Raw genomic sequence first — 26,723 nt, forward strand, 5'->3', positions numbered from 1 at the left:
GCCCAAAGAGCTATTTGAAGGGCCTATATTATAGTGAAACAAGTGAAGTATTGAGTTTGTATCCATTTCCACCAAGCTGTTGTAAAATGTAATTTTAACAAGGGACTCCAGAGCTAAGGAAAAAGTGAAAACCACAATTCTTTAGAGTCTTCTCAAAACTTCTTTGCAGTAGTTTCTAAAACCCACTCTTCTATTCCATGGGTGGCCAGAGATACATTTATTCCTGACTTGGATCAATGCTGAAAGTAGGATGCTGTGAGAGCCATCCCAGAGCCTGGTGCTCAAGTTTTTTAGTCTCTAAGCAATGAGGCCAGACTGGTAGAGAATTCAAAACTCTGTTAGCTTAAAATTGTGGAAAGGGACTGCAAAAAATACCCTTCCTTCCTAGGTTTCACAAGAGAGGTGAGGATGGAAAAAGAATAGGACCTGATCATCACTATCTGATTCTCCAATCCATTCCCAGTGCAAAGGAATGACCACCATACAGGACCACTGTGTCTTGGGAACTAGACTGCTCCAACCACTTTCTTGTCAGCTTCCTCCCTTTTTGTTTTATACTTCTTACCAATATTTTAATTATACTTTTCATTTTTTATTTCCTTTATGATAAAAGGAGAAAGTATTTGAGGAAGAAATAACCCCCTCCAGTGAGGATATTGCATTGATAGGCAGATTTGCCTCAATGAACTATGCAGACTATTCCTCTGCAAAGTCACAGATAATGAAAAGCGTCTTCTGGATTGACAAGTCAGCGTCACATAAAATGAGAAGCAATTTGCTTCTACCACTGCTCTCTGAGGGTAACTGTCCCATCAGGAACCTGCCAGCTATGCTAAATACTATATTTGCTAGCACTGGGCTCACAAGCTGACTTCAGGAGCATCTCTTTGGCAGCTTGGGAAGGAAGGTCATCAGTTTCATGTGGAAAGCAATGAGATGTTGAGCATTGGGCTGATAACAACCAGCTTGCACAGGTTGCCCCTTTTCAGTCATGATCAATATTACCTACACACACACACACACACACACACACACATCCCTTCCCTTAGAGATTTTCCTTCTTCCACCCAACATTTGTCAAACAGTTAGTTATTTTATCCTTACTATGAGTAGCTAGTGTGTAAATAAATAAATAAGTAAATAAATCCTGAGTATATATCAGAATTTCTCAGTAGCAGCTGTTTCTGTATCCTAAGATCCCAGCTTGCAGAGAAACTCCCATAAATATTTGTTCTAAGAACCCAAATATTGATTAACACGCAAGGCTTGGTCTGACTGACAAATACTCTTTAGCAGAATCTACTGTCTCAATTCAGATGAAAAGTCAGTGTCATGAACCTGCTTGCCTACCAGTGCACGTCACAGAGCAAGAGGTAATCTAAGGTAGACAGACAACAACCTGAAGTTCAAACAGGTGGGGATGATTAGGGCGTTCCATCTAAGAATAGCAGGGCTCCCAATGGGTAAGTATTCAGAGGTAGGACCCTGGTGGTTAGGAGAATTGCTGAAGTCAAAGTTTGTCCACTAGTCCTTCACAGAAAAAAAAAATGATTTGGAATAAGAAATGAAAATAAAAGCTCAGTCTCTAGACTATGCATCAGTAACTAGAAGAAATGATATTGAGAGTTTGTGGTTAGAAATGGATAATTCCTTTTGCCTCACATGAAACTTGTTCTGTTATTGAAATAGGCTTGAATCTACAAAAAAGAAATTATAGACTTCGAGGGAAGAAGGATGCAGAAGGCAGTAAAAGAAGCAAGATGTGGTTCTTGCCCCATTAACACAAGGATACATTGACATTTATTGTCCATATCGTTATGCATAGTTAATCTTCCCCCTAATTCTATGAGCACTATATATCACTTCCCACATCTATCTTTCCCTAAAAATAACTTTTATTTTTTACTTGAGCTTGGTTTGTCAGGAAAAGTCCAGAACCCAAGGACTCTCAAACTTTTGTTAATTTACTAATTTAGTGTAACATTGGGTCTACTTTCTCAGATTATTTTATTTCATTTTTCCAGCAACACATTAAAGTAGGTATTTTATTCCCATTGTTTCAGATAAGGAAGTTTAAGTTTGAAGTGTGTACATGGGCCAGCAAAGCTTGTACCAGAACCCAAATCTCTTGAAAGCCAACTTACTTCTCAATTGCTCTTTTAAAAATTGTCAGAAACTTACTAACTGGCCACTAAGAGCTGTGTACTTTGAATTGAAAAAAGTGTAATTTATAATTTGTGGAGGAGAAACAAGCAGAGGAAGCATATAGACAAGAAGTCAATGTAAATTCAAGGACCTCTACAACCTCAAGTGATTACAATAATCCATTGGGTATAATAAATCAAAAAGCTTTCTCTTCCTCACCTCCAGCCTTATCTCTTTTTCATTCCAACTTAATCAATAAAATGAAGGCACATTACTCAATGATGAATTAATCATAGTTCAAACTATGCATATTAATAAAATATTACCATATGCATGATTACTTGAAATCCCATCACTAGGTTAGACATCATTACTAACATTTTGGTTTATAGTACCGTCTCTTATCTCTGTCACATACATACACACATATTAGAGGGTATAAAGTCACACATGCATTCATAGAAAATATGCTTTTCTATTATAGAAATCAAAGTGAGCACAGACTTCTATATTCTACTTTTTATATTCAACATTTTGACAGGGATTTTCCCAACTAGATAAAAAATAACCACAGCATTTTTAATGATGGATAGGATCAATAAGTAGACATCATTTATTAAACCATTTCACTATGTCTTCCATTTTTGGGAATTGAAAACATAAATTTTCATAATTACCTTTAGAAATGCAATGAACAATCTCCTACATAAATCATTACATCCATTTTTTCAAATATTAAAATATCAGTACATTTTCTTTCCAGTCTGTCTGAAAAGATAATGTATATAGTAGTTTGGTAAAAATTTGGTACACATTGAATCATCTGCTTCTCTCTCATTATTATACTCAGTTAAAACACTTGACTGAAAAATCTAGTAGAAGTATAAAAAATAAAACATTCTGCTAAAAACTTATTAAACATTATTTCAGTAACTGTCCAGTTACCTATCATATGCATGCACTTCATATAAATGATAAATTATTTTCTAAAAATCTAATGATGGGGGTGAAATGACCCAAGCATTGTATGCACATATGAATAAACAAGAAAAATAAAATAAAAATCTAATAATATATTAGAGTTTTGTTTATTATTAATATTTTCTCTTTTCTTACTAGGCATTTTATCCCAGTATTTTATTTTGAAAATTTTCAAATATATATGACAGGTTTAAAACTCATTCTGGAAGTAAGAATATTCCTACTATCTAGATTTAATATCAATTCAATGTTAATATTTGACTATATTTAATTGGTCATGTTGATTCATCTATTCTTACTTTATATTACCACTGGTCAATTTTGGTTAATTTTAAAGTAAATTTCATTAACAAGAGGCTAACTTAGAAATACTTCATCATATATATCATTGATTGGACTGGAAAAAAATTCTCAATAAAAAGCTATATAAAATATACTTTTTCCAAAGAAAAAAGATAACACATAAAATAGACATATATGTGTGTGTATATATGTATATATATATATATATATATATATATATATATATATCCTTTTCCAAATTACAAATCATTTTCTTAAAATAGGATATTGGAAAGAGAATTAATGGGTTAAAATTCATGAATATCTTAATTTAACCAAATTGAATTAAAAATATCTTGTCAAGTTGTATTTCTACCAGTAGTACATAGGAGTGTCCATTTAAATTTATCCTTATGAGTGTTAACTTTTGCTGACCTTCAATAAGTTTGGTTTTTCCTGAGTTGTCATATTTTTCCAAGTTTGTCATTTATATTTCTTCATTGAATTGTCTGTTTCAGGTATGACTATCCTTTCATTCAAATTTTGATGTCTATTAATTCATGAGAGCTTTTGTACATTAGGACTCTTGACAAAAAGAGTATGAATGATGTCAAAGAACTTGACACACATTCTTAGCTTCCTAAAAAGAATGGGACATTTTGGCAAAATAAGGAGAAATGTAACAGGTTCATAAAAATCTCAGTGTCCCAATAAGCAAATCTCTATTTACCCATAACCAAATATCATTCAAAAAGAAAACAAAAATTAATATACTTTTCACTCTAAAATGAAACAAATAAGTAAAAGGCCAAGATTGCTTTGACTGGTTCTGGTTTCCAAAATAATAAAGCCTTAAATATTTCCTATAAATATTGACTCTAACAAAATTTTCTTCTTGTATATATCTGGAATATGAAAACATGTCACCCAAGATTACACAGCTAGTTTGTGCAAGAGCTAAAATTGGGACTCAGAAAACTTAACTCGAAAAGAATATTTTTGTTGTTGTTTTCTTGCAGTGCTGGGGATTGAACCCAAGACCTTGGACATGATAGGCAAGTTGTATACCACTTACCTACACCTCCAGCCTAGAAACTAACTCCAAAACCTGAAGTCCTAAGCACTACCCTAGGCTGCTTCTTGAGTATTTACTAAGCAGTTAATTGCTATATGCCAAATATTGCAGAATGCATTTGGCAGGCACTATTCCACTGAATTCTGAAAATAACCCTGAGAGAGAGATTCAAATGTTACTCCCATTTTGTAGATTGCAGAATTGTGCATTTGGAAAGATTAAGCAACTTGCCCAAATTAAAAAAAAAAAAAAAAGCACTAACTTGCTGCTAAAATTGAATCAAGAGTTACTGACTCAATAATCAGCTTAATTAGAGCATTCTATGCCTACATGTATCCTACAAAGCTTATTCCAATCCAGACATCAGAGAAGTGATCAATAACAGTTTCTTATAATGTTGGTGTGTTTCATTACATTAAAACCTAATAGCTTTTGGATTTTTTGTTTTTTGATGTAAGGTTAGCATTTATCTACTAAGTTTTTACATATTTGAGGGTCTGGGTCATTTAGCCTATTTACTGATTATTCTGCCTTCCTCAGTGCCAGTAACATACTTTTGTAAATTATTGTGGCTTTATGGAAAAGTTGACAGCTGAGCATCACGGACATGCTTCAACTTTCATTATACTGTGATCTTTTCATATATAAATGACAAAACTTCCAATGCATACTGAGGAAAGTGACACAGATTTCAGCTCTAATAGTACAGTTTCCTTTGGAAGACACTAGAAGTAGGGGAACTTTTGTGGAATTGAATTACGCATTTGCTGTTTTGACCTCTTGCCAACATCTAATCTTTAACAAAGTGACATTTCTGTATGCCATTCAGATTGTTAATGCAAGGGAGATATCTTATCATCATCACTCAGCTCCCTGGGGTAAGTGTAGCAATCGGGCAGCAGAGACTTATTAATGATAGCAAGAGAAAGAGCTGCAGAACACACAGCTCAATTTTTGTCTCATAATTCTTGTAAATTTTCAATCATTATTTCTTTTCAGTCATAAATTTCGTTTTAATAGAAGGGTCATGAACAACCGTCTGCCTTTCTCTTATCACCATGAAAGGCCACTTCCCAAGCTGGCAAGTAAATAAGGGCATGAAACTTTGCACTCAAATAATGTGATTTCTTGTCCTATTTCTTTCTGTTCCTCTCTTTTAAATTTATGGTCATTTTCTAGAACACTGTCTAAGATAACCTGTGCCCTTACATTAAAATAAAACCATAAATGGTGCTGGGAAGTCAAATTTATTTTCTGAGCCTGCTAATAAATATTTCAGAGAAGGTCATCTCTCCCATAGAAGAAATCCACAGACAAGACACATGTCCTGGCATGCTGCAACAGCTTGGATGTCACTTCCACTGATATGTGTCACCATTCCATGAAAAGTGGATCTCAGTGGTCAAAGATGACACCTGTGGTTTCCTTGTACTCATAGGTTCTAGGAAAAATTCACTCCCAACCTACTACTCCCATATCAAAATGACACCAAATACAAGATTCTTGTGCCTGATCACTGCACCATGAACACCTACTATAAAATTTAAAGTTGCATTCCCAATCTCTACTATCAGCATTTACAGTATACATCTGTAGTATCTCTTATGCTCATTGTTACCACCTCCCAGCTCCTTCATCAATGTCCTTATTGCTTCCTCCTGTCCTTTTTCTTGTAGGCTTTCTTTTTCTTTGAGTAGTTATGTCCTAACATCTTTCCTTCCTGATTTCCACTTTATTTTTTCCCAAATTCATAAACTTTTTCCATCTTGCTTCCTAGTATCAATCTTTACTTATTCATCAAATGGAATCTATCCTTTAAAAATGAGCTCAAACAAAGCCATTTCTATGCAAATCAAAACCATGCTCAGATTCCACCTCACCCCTGTTAGAATAGCCATCATTAGAAACACCGACAACAATAGGTGTTGGCAAGGATGTGGGGAAAAAGGAACCCTTATACACTGCTGGTGGGAATGCAAACTAGTACAACCACTCTGGAAAAAAAATTGGAGGCTTCTTAAAAATCTAAACATAGATCTACCATATGATCCAGCAATACCACTCTTGGGGATATACTCAAAAGAATGTGACACAGGTTACTCCAGAGGCACCTGCACACCCATGTTTATTGCAGCACTATTCACAATAGCCAAGTTATGGAAACAGCCAAGATGCCCCACTACTGATGAATGGATTAAGAAAATGTAATATTCATACACAATGGAATTTTATGCAGCCATGAAGAAGAATGAAATCTTATCATTTGCAAGTAAATGGATGAAACTGGAGAACATCATCCTGACAGAGGTTAGCCAGGCACAGAAGACCAAAAATTGTATGTTCTCCCTCATATGCAGACTATAGATCAAGGGTAAACACAACAAGGGGTCTGGACTTTGATCACATGATAAAGTGAGAGCACACAAGGGAGGTATGAGGATAGGTAAGACACCCAAAAAACAAGAAAGCATTTGATGTCCTCAATGCAAAGGAGCTAATGCAGAAACTTTAAAGCAACAGAGGCCAATAGGAGAAGGGGACAAGGAACTAGAGAAAAGGTTAGATCAAGAAGAATCAATTTAGAAAGTAACACATATGTACAAGAAAGCAATGTGAGGAATCTCCCTATATAGCTATCCTTACCTCAGCTAGCAAAAACCCGTGGTCCTCCTTATTAATGTTTATACTCTCTCTTCAACTAAATTAGAGATAAGGGCAAAACAGTTTCTGCTCAGAAGTGAGGGGGTGGGGGCGAGAGGGAGGGGGTTAGGGGAAAGGGAGGTGGCGGAGGAAAGGGAGGGGGTGGGGGGGAAGGGAGGAGAAATGACCCAAACATTATATGCACATATGAATAAAAGAAATTAAATTTTAAAAAATTTTTTAAAAAACAAAGCCATTTCTGAACTCTCATCATATTGATAGCTATTAAAGATGAAATTTGACCACAATACTTTTCATTTAGTTCCATCTACTTTATATTACAGAATGTTAAAAAACTGGAGATAGGTTGAAACTAGCTATTTATCACAGGAAAAAAAGCAGAACAGAAAAGTGGGGGAAAGAATGGGCACAAAACAAGATTATGCAAAGAAATTCTAATTACCAACATTACGATGGATTACTCAATTTATTGGTTAAAACACAAGGATTATCAGGTTACATCTAAAAATTTTTAAAGTTCATGGAAAGAAAAAAAGGCAAAAAACACTTAAAATTTTGTTTGCATAGAAATGTTGGTATCAGACATAATTGAAGAAAAATCTTTATATGTGATAACAATTAAAAAGCTACAATAGAATTGACTGAGACCATGCCTTGACGGCTATGCTGGATCACAGCATCCTAAAATTTAAAAAATACCAAATGTATGACAGAACAGTTATGTTGATCATGGGCCAGTCTAGTCATTAGTCCATCGAGATGTCTTATTTAAGGGGAACGTGTGAGCTGGGGGTGTGGCTCAAGTGGTAGAGCACCTGCTGAGCAAGTGTGAGGTCCTGAGTTCAAACTCCAATACTGCCAAAAGAATTGTTAATAGAAGATATAAAAGTTTTAAACTTGCATCAACCTAATAAAAATCCTAACAAAGACTCTCTCCTTTGACCAAAACGTTAGTCGGCCTTTCCATCATTTGTTTGACTAGGCTTGCGCTAGGAGCATTGAGCTTCCTTCTCTGTCCTTAGAGACTCCAGTTTGTACACAAATACTGCTGTCTGTTTTGTGAAAATTCTCTAGGTTTAAAATGTGACCACTCTCAATATTTATTTATCTGCAAGAAAGGCTGTGAGAGCACATAGACAGAATGCTGCTATCAGCAAGCCAGATAGAGAACATATAGCAGGAACCAAATTGGGAGACACCTGATCTTGGACTTTCCAGTCTCCAGAACTGTAAGAAATAATTTTCTGTTAAAGTCACTCAGTCTGTGATATTTGTTATGGCAGCTTGAGTAGATGAAAGCGCACATTTTATCCATGCATATCAGGAACATTTACAAGCATTAGCATTTGCAAACCTTGACCATAAATCAAGTCTTAGGAATTTTCAGAGATTGGTGTCATATAGATTATGCACTTCTACTATAATACAATAAATTTAAAATTCAACAATAAGAAGAAAATTTTAAGAATATTGATTTAGAAATGTGAAAATATCTTTTAAGTGAATGAAAAGTTAAAAAGGAAATCATAGTAGAAATGTTAAAATAAATGAAAGAAACTATAACAAAAAACATATGGAACAGTGCTGAAGTAGTACTTAAATTTAAAATTAACTTGTATTAGAAAAGAAAAAAACATGAAATTAGCAAGTGAAGTGTAACAAAAGTGATCATTAAAATACATACAACAAATGAAATAAACAATAGTTACTAGAGAACACTACCAAAGACAAATTCAACTCTTTAAAAAGATAAACTCAATAATTCAGTTAATCTAGAAAAAAAGAAAGGGAAAGACCCAACTAACTGTGATTACATATTTTAAAAACTTCAAAAGAGCACTATAAAAATCTGTATCCCAAACATTTTCAAAACTTAGAAGAAATGTAAATATACTACTAAAAATAATAACTTACTCTTATCAATGAACAGAGGTAGGGCAGTTCCTGTGATGGTTAATCTTGATTATCAATTTGATTAGATAGAAATTGCTTAGATTAGTGAAATACACCTCTGGAGGTGGCTAAAAGGGCATTTCCAGAGACATTAGGTCATGAGGACTCTGAACTAATGAATGGAATCATCTCTTTGAAGAATCCATAATATGGTGGGATTTCTGGAAGGTGGTGAAAGTTAGGAGACGGGGACTAGTTGAAGGAATTAAGTCACTGGGGGTGTGCCCTTGGAGGGTATATCATGCCCTAGACTCTTACTGTATTTCCTTTCCTTGCTTCTTGGCCACCATGATATAAACTGCTCTGCTCTGTCTTGCCCTCTCCAATATGATGGACTAAACCATCAAAAACTCCTTCTTTAAGTTGTTTCTGGTAGGTATTTTGCTTAACTAAAAGTAACTAATAAAGTTCCATACTTTTATGAAGTCTTCACAAAAGGAAATTCAGGGTCTGGAGGTGTGGCTCAAGCAGTAGAGTGCCTTCTTAGCAACCACAGGACCCTGAGTTCAATACCCTGTGTTGGTATTGGACCCAATACCAACACACACACACACACGCACACAAATTTCAAGCTAGTAGGCTGGAGGTATGAGTCAAGTGATAGAGCACCTGCTTAGCAAGCATGTGGTCATGAATTCAAACCCAGTTAGAAAAAAAGAAAAGAAGGGAGGGAGGGAGAGAGAGAAGGAAGGAAGGAAGGAAGGAAGGAAGGAAGGAAGGAAGGAAGGAAGGAAGGAAGGAAAGAAAGAAAGAAGAAGAAAGGAAGAGAAAAATCAATCCAGGCTAAGATAATATTGTAGGGTATTTTCACCAAACTTCCATGAAGCATATAATTTCAAGATCATATAAAAGCTTCCAGCAAAAATTTTATGGGATATGGTGATGTGAAAAAATGGGAAACAACTACCCATTGATCAGTTCATAATAACTCTGCTTTAGAATATTTTCCATGTTTATCAACTTTATTTCTCTATCTCCATGTTCGCACAGAGAAAACCAACAGTATATTTTTTCATTAAAGCTGCCAATTAGGAATATATAAATGAATCACAACTCTCCAACATAAACTCAAGGATTAAAGTGTTAAATTGCTATAATTTAGTATAGGAAAATAGTGAAAAAAATCAGACTTTTATCAGATCTTTAGGAAAATGATCATTTCTCTATTTGAAGCAATCTGAACAATCACAAAGAGGTTGAAGACACATTTGATCATCTAAAATTAAAGTTCTTTTGCATTGAAAATAGAATTGAGGTTAAAAAGTCAAACTAAATTAAGAAAATATTTGCAGCAAATTGTTATTCATCAAGGAAATATCACAAGCTACCATTAGATAAAATGAACAATAGGTGGTTCATTAAAAGCTCTAATATACAAATATATGAACAATGGTCAATCCCACTATTAAAACAAGTGTAAAGTCAACCTTTAAATGATAATTTATACTTATTAAATTATTCAAAAATGTTAAATTTTCACCCTCAAGTAACAACACTGCATTGACTTTGCCCTATTGCTACATTCTATTGGAAGGTGGTAGCTATTTTTTTAAATCTAGTAGGAAATGCATCCTAAAGAAATAATAGAACAAAACAATAGTTAAAAGCTATGTCCATGAAGATAGTGTACTGATACCTGTAATGGGAAGTATTTCAAAACAATCTAAATGTCTATTTTAGTGACAGCACATAAAGCTAGTGGAATGAAGTAGTATCTTACTGCCAACATGTCATGAACCAGCCATTAAGGAAGTTAATAACAAGCACTATAGAATACCACAGGAAGTGTTAATGATATGATGTGAAGTTAAAGACATTATAAATCAGTCTGATTGCTAAGATAACAACTGTAGATAACATGTGGAGTTGGAAGGGCCCCTATTAACAAGTAAGTCAGTTATTCCATTAGGATAATGGCATAGTAAGAGACATATTTCATTGCTGAATCTTCCTTTCATTTTGTTGTAAAACTGTAATTTTTTTTACACAAATTGTTTCAGTGAATAGGAGGTAATACAAGCTACCCTTCCAAACTCAAGAACTTTAAGTGAGGGCATTTATCACCGAGAATGGATTTGAAAGACGATCATTAAACATACAGCAGATTTATTCAATGGTAATGACAGAACACTTGGCCACACTTACATGCTTCTTAGTAGCTCATTAGTACAAGTAGTTTTCCAAGAGTTTTTGTTCTCCATTTTCATTTAATTGAATTGATGTACCAACCAAATAAATAAATAAATAAATCCCAGTGCTGTTTCTACAGTGGCTCATAAAAAGTTGTGTAGTCTATAGAGTATAGCTGTCCCCCAACAAAAATTTATTTTACTATTTGCCAGTACTTTAAGCATTTCTAGAGATAGATTGAATTTTAGTATCTAATCCTGCCCTACCTCCACCCTCACCCTAACACTTGATAAAACTTAGCTGCGGTTGAAAATCACCAAGAATTACCATTACAGATGATTTGGTGATGAGGAAAGTGGGACACGGACATGATGGGTCTAAGTGAACTTATTTGTTTTAAGAGAGGACAGACTCTTTACCAGCCCAAGTCAAATTTCCTGGATATAACTGGAGGGGCCTCTCCTCCTAGACTTGTTTTCTTTTCCTCACTTCTAATCGTCTTCATCACCATATGGAAATCAATTGACTCCAACATTGGGATACAGAAGGAAGAGAAAGAGAGTTAGGGTAATAAAGAAGTGTCTTTATAATACAGGGATCTCTGTGCACAGGAAGCTCCCTTTAGCCACAGGTTCACTTTCAGATACTTTTGTTATAAAATTGATGCTTCAGAATTGATTGGCAGTGGTGGCATCCTTTGATCAATGTTTGAAAATAACTCTTCATGAAATAATCACTATGAAAATTGAAACCAGTAAAGAAAATAATGGCTAACACTTATAGCACAAATGACACTTTATAAAATGCCTTTGTATATATTATTCTATTCCATTCCTATAGCAATTTTGCACTCCTTAATGTGATTATTACATTTTACAAATAAAATGATAAAAATGAGTCTTAAGAGATAATAGATGAACCAAACTATGGGAACTTACAATACAAGAGCCACACTCTGTGTGAAGAAGATGTATATGAGTCCTACGAAGAACGAGATAAAGATTTATCTTGAAATAATGCAGATAGGAAGTTGCATAGTCGGGATTCAAGCTACACTGAATTGATTCCAACTACAAAATCTCATGCTGTTTTCAAACCAGCAGTTATCCTCTTCTTATGGTGGGGCACCTCTCCTGGTCTTTAACAAATAAGCATTTTTGTGTCCAGAAGTGTAGCAGAATGGATAAATTGCTATTTAAAACCCCAAACTAGGGCCAGGCATGCTGATGCACAACTATAATCCCAGCTAATCATGAGGCAGAGATCAAGAGGATCAGGGTTGAGGCCAGCCTGGGCAAAATGTTAGCAAGACCCTCTCCTGAAAACAAGATTAGCATGGTAGTACCCATCTGTAATCCCAGATATACAGGAGGTATAGGTAGGCAGATCACAGTTACAGGCCTGCCCCAAGCAAAAATTGTGAGACCTTGTCTGAAACATAGCTAAATCAAAAAAGGATTGGAGATGTAGCTTGAATGGTAGACTATCTAACAAATGTGAGGCCCTGAGTTCAAACTCTAATACTGGAAAAAAAAAGAAAAGAAAAAACCCTAAGCTGACTTTAACTGCTTCTGTGTTTTATGGGGGAATTTTAAGGATAAAGGATAAAAAGTGAAGTTTAAATCACAACAGTTGAAAAATGCATCCCTATGCACTCATTAAAGAAGAGAGGAAGAAAATTGAAATCTGGTGGGATTTTTGTTTTGTTGTTTCTAATGTTTTGAGGGTGGTAGTGAAATTTGAACTCAGTGCGTCATTCTTGCTAGGCAAGTTCTCTATCACTTGAGGAACATCTCCAGGCCTTTGTGCTTTGATTATTTTTCAGATAGGGTCTCACACTTTTTGCCTGGACTGGCCTCAGACTTTAATCCTCCTAACTCCAACTCCCTCATAGCAAACATTACAAGTACAGACAACTACACTCAGCTTGTTTTTTGAGATGGGGTCTTGTTAACTTTTTGTCTGAGCTGCCCTCAACACCCTGATCTTCCTGATCTCTGCCTCCAGAGTATCTAGGATCACACAGGCATGAGCCACTACAAGGAAACTGAAGTCATAAAGCCTCTGCAACTTATGTTGGACGCAATGCTCAGATTATTCTTTGTTTTGGAAAAGCCCACTAATGAGCCTTTGGATATGAAAAAGTAGATCCAGACAGAGTAGAAGAGTGGAAAGATCAATTATTCCATATCATGAAGGGAGACAAGTTGCATCTAGAGAGAAGGAAAAGAGATTGTGCAGCAATGTGGTGGGTGGACTCTCAAATGCATCTGATAGGTTTAGGCCAATCAGGATTTAGATCTCAAATGATATGTTGACTTCTCAGCTTCTGGGTAAATAATACAAGCCCAGGTGACAATATTCTTTATGTATATGTAGTTACCTGTATTTGAGGAAGATGTGTAGAAGCCCTCCATGATTGAGATCATCATATTACTCAACCAATATGTGATGCCTGTCAGTCTCCAGGCACTGTTTCTTCATGCTAAGAATGTCCATGAGAATAGGACCTAGCTCCTTTTCTCAATAATCAAATGATTCAGTGTGAAAGAAAGACAAGGGAACAGACCATTTCTATTCAGTGTTCGAACAACTAAGAAAGAAATAAGTCACAATGGTATGAACATACAGAAAAAAGGTACCCAATCCAATTTTAAGATACAATGTGTTGGTAAATATTTAACTCCTAGATTTTCTAGAACAACAAAATGTCAGTTCACAGATACCGACAAATGACTCAGAAACTAAAGCCACTACTTCTGTGATCTATCAGGAGTTTATCCTCTTTAGGAATGGTTTTTCACCTTTAAATTCACTATAGGAGTGGCAATGCCTGCCAAAATGGAATAAGCACACCAGGCAGCCTCTCTCCTACTGCTTGCAATGAAAAACTCTGGACAGAATACAAAAAGGAAGGCCTGATGATTTTGGAAGGTAAAATATCAGAAAATTTAACAACCAGGGCAGTGTCAAGTTCCCTGTTTTGTTCTTTCCTTTTTCCCTTTTATGACCCAAGGCAGCAAGATGTGAAACTGCCTAGTGGCTCTGACAGCAGAAACATTGAAAGAAACGGGCTCAAAGGCAGAGGACATGTGAAAAATCCTGACTTTTGGTTTTTTTTTTTTTTTCTCTCTCTGACTTTAGTTTTTACTTTTTTTCTCTCTGTCCTGCCCCAAGATAGTCCAAGTCACAGAACTCCACTGTCATTGCAGTGACAATGGTTGTGTGGGCATCTGAACCCAAGAATAAAAACATCCTTCTAGCCAGAGAATATGGGAAAAGCATGCTTGTGGTCCAAACCACGTAAGGGACAATGCCCGTTCAATTTTCTTTCTCTCTTTCTTCTTCCCATGTCAAACAGAGGGCAGCTCCAGTTGTGCGGAACTATGAGACAGTCCACAGGGAACCCATCATTCTGGCAAGAGAGACTAAGGTAAGTCGACCCCAGGAGCTGGGAGTTCAAGCAAGGCAGGGCTAGTATAGGGCAATGTAGGCACCCAAGGAGAACAGCTTCAGAGGTGTTAAAGAAGGTTAAAGATGTGTTTAAAATTATTCAGTGATACCTCAGAAAGCATGGTAAAAAACACTATATTCACCACCATTGTGATGGATACATGGACTGCCAAAGCAAGGATATTTGGCATGGGAAAGAAGATTGAACTCAAGATCAAATAAAGCTGAGCAGGTGAGAATCTATAGCCAAGCCCAGTGTGTGTCAGTGGTTGGGAAACAGTGGTAGGAGAATTGCTCAGAGTAAACATCAGAGGTAAAAGGGATGCTCTCTGAACCAACCTAATAGGGTTCTTACTATAGGATGATCTGACATCACCTGGAGGATGGTGAATGATGAAGAGTCTAATCAGATACAAAGGGTAATCAAATATGGAGGTGAGGGTGTTTGTTGAAGTGACTTCCCAGGGTTTTACTAAATGGGATTTTCCAGACAAAAGTGTGAGCACCTAGGAGAAGATTCAGAAGCCCAGTTAGCCAAGCAAAGAATCTTTGCCAGAAGGCTCTGACCATCAGGACTGTTCAGTGAGCAACCTTGTACATATAGTGCCTTGAGACTGAGTCTTGCTAACATTTTTCACTCTAGTCATTTCACTTTTTCTTTTATTTTCTTCCTTTCTTTCTTTCCTTCATTTTTTTGTACTGTGGATCAAACACAGGGTATTGTGGATACTAGGCAAGCACTGTACCACTGAGAGACAACCCCAACCTCTAGCACCTCACTAACTCTTCAAAAAAATCTTGAATGCATCCAGAAGAAAATGACCTCTTGTTAGAAAACATTAGAGGGGAGAGGGAGAGAGAGAGAGAGAGAATAAAGGGTCCAAATGAAGATGGATTTCTCATCAGAAACTTTCAAAGCCACAAGATGGTAGAATATCTTTCAAGTATAGAAAGAACCATCAGCATAGAATTCTATGAAAATATCCTCAAAACAAGGACAAAATATAGAAAGTCTCAGATGAAAGAATTGTTACAAAGTGTCAGATGAAGAACCAACAAACCTGTTCTGAAACAAATACAAAACGAAATTCTTCAGGTTGAAAGGAAAGTATACCAGAGTGAAACTTAGAAACTGGGAATGAAGGAAGCAATAGCAATGGTGTGTGTCTGGGTAAATGTAGCAGACTCATTCTTTTCTTTTAAGTTGTTAAGTTCCTTTAAGAGCACAAATAAATGAAACTAAAATAGGAGAACAGTAGAGAAAACTAAATGAAACCAGAATGAGCTTCTTTGAAAACACTAATAAAATGTGCAATTATCAAAAACAACTAGTCAAGAATAAAAAGATGAAGATGTAATTTCTCAATATTAGAAATGAAAACAGAATGTCAATACAGACAGCACGAATATTAAAGTTATAATAAGATATTACTACTAAGAGTATTAATCTCACAAATGAAAATACATGAAATGAAATGGTCCAAATTCTTTGAAAAACATGAACTATCAAAAGTCACTCAAGAAAATTTACAGAACTGGAATACTCCTATTGCCGCTGAAAGAAATTAATCTTCTAGTTTAAAACCTTATAACTTTAAAGTTCAAGTCCCAGAAGGTTATATTGACCAATTCTACCAAATATTCCATAAAGAAATTTAATTTCCTTAAAGAACTGACATGAGTTCTCCACAATCCACTTTCATAAAATAAGAGAGGAAAATACATCCCAAATCATTTTTTATAGGTAGCATTACCTTGATACCAAATCCAAAATCATTACACCAAAAGAAAATACAGTGTATGAATATAAATTCAAAATCTATGAAAAGTTAATTAAATATGAGTAAATCAGCTCGAGCAATTTATCAAATAGATAATACCTCATGACTGAATTGAGTTTATCCCAGAAATGCCAGATTGTCTCAACATTTAAAACTTAATCAGTGTAATTTATCATATTAATAGACTAAGGAAGAAAAAAATCAGATGATCATTTCAACTGCTGCAGAAAAAGCAATTGAAAAAATTCCTATTCATTAATGATTAAAACACAAAACTCTCAGCAATGACAAATACACAGGAATTTCCTTAACCTGATAAAAGTCACCTACAGAAAATATTACAAATAATAGTGTACTTAATGGTGAAAAAGTAATGTTTTTCCCCTAAAACCAGAAATAAAACAAGGATGCATACTTCGACCACTCCTATTTGATATTGTACTTAAAGATCCAACTAGTGCCACAAAGCAAGGGAAAAAAAACATGTAAATTAGAAAGAAAAATAAAACATTTTTGTTTGAAGATAATATGATTGCAAAGGTAGAAAATCCAAAGGAATTTATAAAAATTTAAAAAAGCTCCTGAAACTGAGTTTAGCAAGGAACCAATATTCACGGTCAATACAAAAATGAATAGTATTTCTATATATTTGCAATGAATATGGTGAAATAAAAATTGTCATTTATAATAACACCCCAAAAATTAAGTATATAGGTATAAATCTAACAAAATATGTACACAAGCAATATGATAAAAAAAATACAAAACACAGATAAAAACGGTTAAAGAAGATTTAATCCAAGTCATGGACTATAAGAGTCAATATTGTTAAGATGTCAGTTATATGCAATCTGCAATCTGACTATAGAATCCATGCAACCCCAATAAGCTCTGCAGTCCTTTTCTAGGTATTAACAAGCAGATTCTAAAACTTATTTAGGAAGGCAAAGGTACTAAAATAACCCAATTAATTCTAAAACAGAAAGTTGGAAACTTCACATTACCTAATATCAAGACTCACTGTCAATTAATAAGTCTTCATTGACAATTAAGACAAGGCAGTACTGGTGAAAGGATAGGCCCCCAGATCAATAGTACAAAATAAGGGGGTTAATGAGTAAATTCACTCATGTATGGACAAATGATTTTTGGCAAAATTGCAAAAGCAATTTAATGGAGTAAGGATACTCTTCCAGGAATGATGCTAGGATAATGCATATCCAATTTTTTTGGACAAAAAAATTGAATTACAACCTGCATTTTACCTTCCACATAAAAAATTAACCCCTAGCTACTCAGGAGGAGGAGATCAGGAGGGTTGTGGTTCAAAGCCAGCCTGCACAAATAGTTCACAAGACCCTATATAGAAAAAACCCTTCGCACAAAAAGGCTGGTGGAGTGGCTCAAAGTGTAGGCCCTGAGTTCAAGCCCCAGTATGAAAAAAATATTAGCACAAAATAAATGTAAATACAAAATATAAAACTAAAATAGAACACATTAGAGATCTTTGTGGCCTTTATTAAGCAAACAATACCTACATACAACACCAAAATGTGATCCACAAGCGAAAATCTTGACAAAGATGGACTTTACCAAAATTTTAAAACTTTGGCCTATGAAAGAGAATGAAAGCAGAAGTCACAGATTAGGAGAAAGTATTTTCAGATCACAAAGCTGACAAAGGACTCACAGACAAAATCTTGTAAAAAATTCTTTAAATTCCACCATAAGAAAACAGTTTAAAAGGATATAGGATCTGAACAGGTATTTCACTAAAGAGGATATATGGATTGCAAATAAGCATATAAAGAAACACCAATGTCATTAAAAATATAATGAGACACCATAATACATCTATAAGAATGGTTCAAATATAAAAAGCTGAAAAAGCAAAATGCTGGTTAGGATGCGGAACAGCTCAAAATTTCATACAAACTGGTAGAAATACAAAATGCTACAGCATCTTTGGAAAATAGTTTGGCCATTTGTTATCACTAAACATATTCTTACCACACAACCCACTAATTTCACTCTTAGGTATTTTTCAAGAAATATGAAAACATTTGTTCACAAAAAATATGCAAATATTTATAACCACCACAAACTGGAAAAAACTGAGCTATCCTCAGCTTATGAATGAATAAACAAACCCTTGAAGGCAGACAATAGATAAAAGAAAAAGCTATTACGTTGAATTGACCAAAGTACACATTATGTTCGTGCAAATATCATAATGAAATCCCTTTGTACAATTAATATATGCTAATTTTAAAAAGCAATGAAAAGGAATGACCTGTTAAGCCACACAAACATATTTTGTTAAGCTAAAGTCAGGATTAGAAGATCACATATGACAAGATCTTATTGTATAATGTCCTAAACAGTCAAACTATAGACAAAGAAGACAGATCTGTACTCCCCAAGTTTGGGGTAGGGTGAAAGAGTTTGTAACAGGGAAGTACAGGGAATTTGGGAGTTATACAGCTATTTGGTTCTTAGACTATGGTAATAAGATTCTATATTATGACTATTTGTCAAAAAGTACATCAAACATAAACTTTTCAAAAAGAATGAATTTTACTGCATATGATATTTAAATACACCTTTCATACTCCTGAATATGTAGCAGAGTGAAAGACAATTGATAGTTGACCTCCAGCCAAAGCTGGAGGAGACATGCCAAAATACCCTGTTCCTGGGCCAGTATGAGAAAGTTAGCAGCCATATTTTGTAAAGGCTTTCCTAATGGCATACATTGAATTAATAGCTAATGTTTGCAAACCTAGTTTTCACTTTTAACTCAAAAAATATGTGATTTAATCAGATGATAAGGCTCATCTTGCAGAGAGCACATTACATATCACCCTCTTAGCATTTCTGTGCCTCTGCATAAAACATTTGGAAGTGCTTAATGGAAAGGTGGTGAGTTCATTGACTTTGTCACTATTGCCATAATTAAAGGCAAAATATAGCTGGCTAAGAAGGTCTTGCCAAGATAAAGAAGATTTCTTAATTACCCGAGTCTTTGTAGCAAGCCAACTTTATGTTAAACTCAAATTCCCCTTGTCACAGTACACACTTAATCAGAAAGAAACTCAAAGTAAAATCCTAGAATTTGGGAACTAGAAGAACAACAGGGATCACAGAATCAAAGTGAGCCTCTCATTTTACAAATGTGAACTATTAGTGTCTTGGTAGTGTGTGTGTGTGTGTGGTGTGTGTGTATTTTTTCCTGTATATTATGATGCTTTGACATCCTCAAAAACTTTTCTGCTGTAGGAGAGACGGGCTCCCTCTACCAACCTCCAGCCACTTCTTAAAGGTACTTAGCTGGGAATATGACTTCGATGTGACAATTAGCCAGTCCAAACCCATTCCTCCTCTCTGTGGCCCTTGCACCCCAGAGGCAATATTCTTCAGCCTTACTCATCCTAGACCCAGATACTCGGCAAAATAGAGACCACCCTTATTTGAAATAACCAGTCCTGAACTGTTCACCCTGCAGTGCTTCTCTTTCTTGTGGAAGTACCATGGCCTTCTCTCTCACCTGACTCCTGCCCTCTGCTTCCTGACCATCTTGGAGTCCTTCCCATGTTGTCCTAAATGGCAGCTGTGCCTCCTGTCTTCAGGACCTGTGAATATAATAAACTTTCTGTTCTAAGCATCTCTTGTGTTTCCTCTTGTGACAGTACTGGACTGACCTTCTTACAAAAGAATATTTTTATAAAAGTCTGACCTTATAAAATAGGGATTACAAAACTTAAATTCTTGTGATGATTATAGATAGTTTCAGCTGCAATACAAAGTTTAAAACATCTGCATATGAAATGAAGAAGAAATGACCTCAATAATCTTAAAGTAAAAAATCATTCTTCTGTATCTTCAGAGGATTAGTTCCAGGACCCCCTGCAGACATCAAAATTCATGGACACTCAAGTCTTATGTATAAAATGGCATAATTTGTGTATAATCTACACACATCTTCCCATATACTTTAAACCTTCTCGAGGTTACTTATAATACCTAATATATGTTAGTGGTTATTATACTGTATTGTTCAAGGAATAATAGAAAAAATCTGTAAGTAAGCACAAGGTTTTTGTCAAATATTTTCAACCCAACATTGGTTGAATCTGTGTATGCTGAACCCATGGATACAAAGGACCAATCATATATGAAACTTGCTCTACTGATTTATTGTGACTTTGCTTTTAAAACAAGACAGGAGCCAGGTGCTGGTGGCTCATGCCTGTTATCTTAGCTACTCAGGAAGCAGAGATCAGGAGGATTGCGGTTCAAAGCTAGCTGGGGCAAATAGTTTGTGATACCCTATCTCAAAAACACCCATCACAAAAAAGGGATAGTGGAGTGGCTCAAGGTAAAGGCCCTGAGTTCAAGCCCCAGTACTGCAAAAAAAAAGGACAGGTGTGTGTGTGGGGGGGATTGAATATATTCACATTTATAGGTATGAATTATTATCAAATGAATTATTTTACAAAATTAATATATCCTAATAAAAAAATGAAAGAGGAAAAACTTTGGGTTTTTGAGCGTATTTTTATTGTTGTGATGGGGGTACATTGTAGCACTTAACAAAAGTTCTAACAATATATCAAATATATCATACTTGAATTCACCCCTTCACCATTATTCTTCACCACCACCCCCATTCCTGGAATAGTTTCAACAGATATCATTTTCCATTTACATACATATGTACACAGTATTTGCACCATATTCACCCTCCTTCACCATTTCCCCAACTCCCACCCCCTCCTACTGACACCAATTCCCACTCCAGGCAGAACTTGTTTTGCCCTCCTGTCCTCCAATTTTATGTAAGAAAAAAAGAAGAAAAAAATGACATTTTGGTTGTTTACGATAGCTTCACAGAGAGTTTCCTTATGGCACTTCCTTGTTTATATGTATTATAGCCTGATTTGGTTCATCTCTATTTTTCTTCCTTCTTCCTTAGTCCCTTTCTTATGGTGGATTCAACCACCTTACAAATTCTATATTCATTTTTGTATAGCGAGTACATCAACCATATTATAATTACTTCTGTTTATGTATATTGACATGGAAGTCAGGGTGGTTTTTCTGCAATATACAAGGAAAACCTAAGCTGGTTCAATAATTTCACTATTGTGAATAGCACTGCTGTTACTGGATGAGGGGATTCCTGCAGATTCCCAGCTTCCATGTAAAATCACATGCCCTTGAGGTCCACAGATACGAAAAGAATTTCAAGTTGTCTCATCACAAGGAGTCTCACAAGATGGAAGTTTTAGCAAGGATTTATTTTAGTATAACAGGATATAAGTTGGGAAAAATTTTTAAAGAGAGAGGAAAAAGGGATGGGAGACAAGGTCAAAATGATGGGCCTTTTGTGGGTCCTAAATACTTTGAGCTGGAAAACTACACATCATCAAGTCAAACTAGCAGCCCTAATGATTAGATAATGGTTCTGAGTGCCACGATGGGTGCGATTTATTATTTTAAAACATAGAGATGTGATTGGGTGTGTCCCCTAGACGGTGATAGTAGGATTCCTGTGCCTTCCTCTTCACGTCTTTCTCTTCCCCACTGTGAGGTGAATATTCTGCTCTGCCTAGTGCACCCACCATGATGTTCCATCCAATCATGGATGAAACCTCCAAAACTGTGAGCCAAGGAAACATAAACAGGAGGATTGTTGTCCAGGATGACCTGGACATAAAGTGAGACCCTATCTCAAAAATAACCAACACAGAAAGGACTGGAAGAATAGCTCAAGTGGTAGAGTCTGCCTAGTAAGTGCAAGGCCCTGAGCTCAAACCCCAGTGCCAACAAATAAAAATAAAATAAAATAAAAGCACCAAATGATAATTGCAGTATGCATAGTATAAAGGAGAATCAAGTAATACATATATATGTGTGCATACATGTGTGTTCATATATATATTTATATATATATGAATAAGAGAATATAATATATATGAAACGGAATACACAAAGAACTCTTGAATACTAGTAAGCAACATCCCCAATTTTATTTTATTAAATAAAATTTTAATAATATTTTCTTGTTTTGTCCCTTTTTCTGTAAATTTTTTATTGAGATATGTTCATTATGAGGGTGGGAATTCACAGTGACAATTCCAGTTAGACTTACATTGTACATTATTTACATTGCCCCCATTGTCTTTCCCCCTCAACCTCCTCCCACCCCATTTAAAGCAATTGCAAGAGGTTTCTTAGTCCTGTTCCATGTAGGTAAATGAAGTTCAACTACCATATACCATCACCTTAATCTCCTTCATTCACCCTCCCCCTCCCCGACTAGTACTTCCCCCAACTTACACTGTACCTATTTTATAGTCCTGGTTTTTGTTATTAATATTTAAGTTGATGTTCAAAGGGATGTCTCAATGTATGCCCACTGTGGGTGCATTTTACTTTGGTTCATTCAACCCCTTCCATTACTCTCCCTGACCCCTTTACCTACCGCCCCCTGTTATTCAACAGCTTTCAATACACATCCTTATATCTGTATCTTCACATCTTATGTTTTACAATATTACTGGTGCTCTCTCATTCTCTTTTCCTTTCCCTCTTTCCCCAAGTTCCATAGAGTAGTTCCACTGTTACAAACATATTTGCATATGAGTTTATGTATGGTTATGCTTGCTTTTGTGTATATGATTGTCTTAGGATCTATCCTCTGCATATGAGAGAAAATATGCAGCCTTTGTGTTTCTGAGCCTGGCTTACTTCACTTAATTCCCCAATTTTAAAAACACAAAAGACTTGAATAGCTATATCACAAAAGAAGAAAGCAAATTAGCCAATAAATATTTGAAAATATGCTTACCTTAATTAGTTAAAAATTAAATTAATTGGTAAAAAATATAAAATGAAAACAAAATGAGCCACTACCATACACACATAGAACAGAGTGCAATAAAATTTAAAAGAATCAAAAATGCCAAGTAATGACAAGGATATGGAGCAAGAAAATGGAACTTTCTTACTTTTCTGGTAGAGGTATAAATTGGAACAACTTGGAAAATTTTTCATATATCTACCAAAGCTAAACAAACATATACCTATGACCCTTCACCATTCCTGCATATACACTCAACAGAAATAAGTTCTATATCCCTGAAAGACTTGTATAAGAATATTGGTATCAACATTACCACCCCAAACTAGAAATGACAAACATAAGTTGGATAGTGATTGTTGAAATATTACAAAGCAATGAAAAAGAATGTCACTGATATACATAATCATATGGATGGATTGCACATAAAATGCTAAATGAAAAGGTCAAGCTTAAAAAGGACATGTTATATAATTCTGTTTATCTAACTCATAAAAACAGGCAAAAATTTATCTACAGTGATAGAAGTTAGAATAACGGTCAGCTTTTGACATAATGGGTGGCCCTGGGACTATGAATTTATTCTACATCTTGACCTCGATGGTAGTTACATGGGTTCAAACACATGCACAAATTCATTAAGCTGTACACTTGAGTGTTTACAAGTGACTATAGATACACCATTAAAAAGGTACACAAACAAAATGGTAGGGACCAAAATAAAAAACAGGGAAAATTAATTATTCTCTTTCCCATGAAGCATTAATTCACTCCTTAAATTTTTGTGTTGATCATAGAATATTAAGATTTTATAAAAGAATATTTTTGTTTTGAATTACAAATACCCTCACTTATAATCAAATCCTAAACATGAGCTATTATCTTCCATCCATCTCCATTGGACATCTATTTCCATTGTTCTGCTTACATTGTTACATGGAGCCATTTTAAACACAGATCCTACCAGAAGGAAGTCAGGATTTGCAATCAGGAAACAGAATTTTAAACCTTGCTAGGCTATTCATTAGCTGTGTTGACCTATCTAAATCTCCTAACCTCCTAAGTCTCAATTTGCTCACTTGTAAGAGGGATGAAAATATTATTTACATTATAAAGTTGTGATATGAAATAAATGAGGTAATGTATATTATTATAAGCCCTGATCAAATGTTTTGTAATTTACATTAATGTCCGTGATTCCACTATAAATACAACTGTTCACGCTGCTCATCCCATCCACTACCATTAGCATTTCCACGATGACACGTAATATTCACAGTGGCCTACCTAATTTCCATTCCCCTTACATTTCACCAACAGACTCTCAATTTTATTTGAGATTGGCAAAGCACCCAGGCTAGTGCCAAATCACGATTGATCTAATGATCATGGCATACCTATTTGCTGTTCTCCCAGACTTCCTTGCATTCACAGGTGGATCATATGACTAAGTTCTGACACTGAAATCAAAAGGGAGATCCACCAGGGTAAAAAAGGGTGCCAATGGGCATGGCTGGCCTTCTCCCTGCCCTTTCTTCCTGTCTTAAACACAGATGAGCTTCCTAGGCCTTTGGAAACTATTTTATTCTGAAACAGAAAAGCATAAAAATTTGTAGAGATATCAGCCCTGAGATCACCAAGCCCTGGGAACAACTCATGTGGCCATCTGCCTTATGTGACAAAAACAAATGCACATTTCTAGAAGGCATTGTTAAGGTTTCTGTTATTGCAGTTGAAAACATTTCAATCTAATAGGATAGTTTTAATGTCTTTGGAAAAGTACATCAAATTGATATAATTGAATTACTCATTTACCTTTTAAGAACAATTTAGATTGTTTAGTTCAACAAACACTTACAGTCTCCTATGGATCAGTTCAGTATTTCTGCACTATTAAAAATTCCAAGCTGAAATCATTACAATTATGGTTTCTTTGTGATTATTTCCATAAGAAATAAAATTCTTCCTTCTCCTCTCCTTCACCCATTATGCTCCCACTGACTTTTTGGTTCCTGAAATATGCCAACTTCATCCCAACTTAGTAAGTCTTCATTACCAGAACATTCTTCCTTCAGGTAGGTACCAATCTGGCTCTTTCCTGTCACTGAGTTCTCAACCTAAGTACCACTTCTTCAGAGTGAACTTTCTCCTCAACCACATGTAGGCAACCATCTACAGTAGTATCTATTTTAATTCTCTGCAGATATCATACTTATGTGATGTCATGTTTTCCTTGCTTATTGGTTTCATTCTTTATTGTTGCTTCCCTGTCCCTACCCCACTGTTAGAATGCAAATTCCATATAAGAACAAAGTTTGATTGCCACTGTATCTTCTAGCAAACTCTAGCCTACAACTAAATCCAGCCAGCTGCCCATTGTATAAAAACAATTTTATTAGACCATGGCCGCTCATATTTGCCTACATATATTCTGTGACTGGATTTTTTTGCTGTAAGGGCAGAATAGGGTAGTTGGAACAGAGACTACAAAGCCCACAAACCCTAAATTATTTGCTCTCTGGCCTTTTATAGGAAAAGTTTGTTGATGTTTAATGTAGAAGAATGCTCAACACAGAGTAAGCACTTAATAAATTTCCAAGAAACACTAATGTTTTGCCTTACAGTCTATTCTTTATTAGTTTTCTCATTCTACAGATACATTTTTTTCTTAATGACGTGATCAGTTCTCTTTCATCAGAATTGCTCTTTACTAGAACTACTGCACTAGCTGTAATTCCATGCCCAGCTTTCAGAAGGAACAACTGGTTACCTTGGATTGAAGGTTTAAAGTTCAGCACAATATTCTCCAAATCATGGAGGCCTCCCTAAGGTAGAATTTTAAAGAATAAATCAGATTCTACATGCATTTCTTCAAAGAAGCATTTTAGATCTCCATTTGCTAACCCAAATTACACTAATGACCAGGAAAACATCTATGACTGACAATTAAAATTGCACTGTGTATAGTGTCAACATCTTTATTTGATTTCCCAAAAAAAACCCCCAAAAACCCCAGAGCACTTCTTAATTCAAACATTTTTCCTGCATTTCTTTTATCACTGAAATAAAACTACTTTGAGCCTAAGTTAGAGTACCAACAACCAAGACTAGTAAAAATCACTTTTTTCAGTTTGCTTCTTGGGAATATAACTTTTAACAAGTTTCAACATTAAATACTAAAGTGTAATACTCAGAGGATTGATTTTGGAAATCAGTTTCCTAGGTGCTGAGACCTGAAGGTTTCCAGTAAATGTATGCAGGCCATTTTAGCCTTGACTTATCTTTGGCTGGGTATGGTAGGGGGTAGGATTGGAAAGTTATATGCAAAAGAAGCTTTATAATGAGCCCAATAATAGCTCCTCTTTCAACCACCATAGAACTTCTATAAAAATCCCTA

The sequence above is a fragment of the Castor canadensis genome, chromosome 11 (assembly GCF_047511655.1).
Source record: "Castor canadensis chromosome 11, mCasCan1.hap1v2, whole genome shotgun sequence".
NCBI classification, from domain to species: Eukaryota; Metazoa; Chordata; class Mammalia; order Rodentia; family Castoridae; genus Castor; species Castor canadensis.